At 38.9% G+C, this 1,739-nt stretch overlaps 1 pseudogene; it reads right to left on the bottom strand.

Annotated features, from left to right (window-relative positions):
* Positions 1–913: 913 nt before the first annotated feature.
* LOC110198608 (mitochondrial import inner membrane translocase subunit TIM14 pseudogene) lies at positions 914–1,383 on the bottom strand (annotated as a pseudogene).
* Between the last annotated feature and the right edge of the window lie 356 nt (positions 1,384–1,739).

Raw genomic sequence — 1,739 nt, 5'->3', positions numbered from 1 at the left:
TGTATTCCATAAATTTTGGTATGTGGTCATTGTTGTCTGTTTCTTTGATGAAATTATTAATTGTTTCTATGATTTGTTCTTTAACTTACTTGTTTTTTAGGACAAGATTATTTGATTTCCAATTAATTTTTAATCTCTCCATTCTCCATTAGCAAATGTAATTTTTATTGCATTATGATATGAAGAGGTTATGTTTACTATTTCTGCTTTTCTGCATTTGATTGTGAGATTGTTCTGTCCTAATACAGTCATTTTTTGTATAGGTGCCATGTCCTGCTGAGAAAAAGGTCTATTCATTTCTATTGCCATTCAGTTTTTCTAGAGATCTATCATATCTAACTTTGAACTTCTTTCTTGTTTATTTTTGCAGATTTATCTAGTTCTGAGAAGGTAAAGTTGAGGCCCCTTACTTGTATAGTTTTATTATCTATTTCACCATATACTCCTCAATACAGTGACATTGGAATCCTTGCTGTTCCACAAACAAGATATTCTGTCTTTGTTGATTTTGTTGTTGAGTCATTTCTTAGTTGTGTCTGACTCTTAGTGATCCCATTTTGGGATTTTCTTGACAAAGATACTCTAGTGGTTTGCCATTTCCTTCTCCACTTAATTTTACAGATGAGGAAACTGAGGCAAACAGGGTAAGTGATTTGCCCAGGGTCACACATATAATAAGTGTCTGAGACCAGATTTGAACTCACGAAGCTAAGTCTTCTTGATTCCTAACTTGGTGTTCTATCTACTGGGCTACCTAGCTGTACCAACCCCATCTTTAAGCTTCCCACATATTTTTTTGGAATCTCCCCATGCCTGGAATGCTTTCCTTCCTCATCTATGCATACTGGCTTCTCTGGCTACTTTTAAATCCCAACTAAAATCACATTTTCCATTGAAAATCTTTCCCAATGCATTTTTTTAAAGAAATATTACAGCTTTTATGAAGTTATTATAAAACATCAGGACTCCTATACGTAAAGCAATTGATGTATATACATACGTAAATTTAAAATTATCTGTGTATTAATTTTACTTCTTAGCTTGACTTTCTAATAAATCTTTAGCTTCATTGATTTTGGCTGCTATGTAAGGAGATCGTCCCTTGTCTGGGTGGTTTAAAAGCATGATTCGTGGGTGAGCATCCCTAATTTTCCCTTTATTGGCTGTAGGGCTTACTCCTAGTATTAGTGCAGCTTCTCGCTTTGTCATTTTGGGTTCAAACCCACCTCTGCAATAGCCACCCACTGAAGACACATTTTGGCAGACTTCGAATAGCTTGCTTTACTTGAGGCTCCATATGCTTCACTGTTTGCAAAATAATCGTCCAGCAAATCCTGCAGCTGCGATCGTCAGTCCCACTGCTACCATTGTGCTGGCCGTGGCTCAGCCGGCGCTGCCCCGAGCCTGCGAAGCCGCAGCTGATCCCAGCCCAAAGGCCGCGCATCCTGCCCGGCTCAGCTCCAGGCCCCGGCCCCGACTCCGGCCCGCAGCCGCCGCCGTCTCAAGTCCAGCACCTCCCAATGCATTTTAAGTGTAGTATCATCCCTTTTAAAAATTGTTTTCTAATTATCCTGTGCCTAATTTGTTTGTACAGATTTGTTTACTTCTTGTCTCCCCTACCAAATTATGAGCTCCCTGAAGGCAAGAAATGTCTTTTATTACTTCTAGTATCCCCAACAGACTAGCACAGTGCCTGTCACATAGTAAGTGCTTAATATATTTTTTTTTGACTGACTGAT

Source organism: Phascolarctos cinereus, unplaced genomic scaffold (assembly GCF_003287225.1).
Source record: "Phascolarctos cinereus isolate Bilbo 61053 unplaced genomic scaffold, phaCin_HiC Scaffold_2;HRSCAF=192, whole genome shotgun sequence".
Classification (NCBI taxonomy): Eukaryota; Metazoa; Chordata; class Mammalia; order Diprotodontia; family Phascolarctidae; genus Phascolarctos; species Phascolarctos cinereus.
This window is presented reverse-complemented; position numbering and strand designations above follow the sequence as displayed.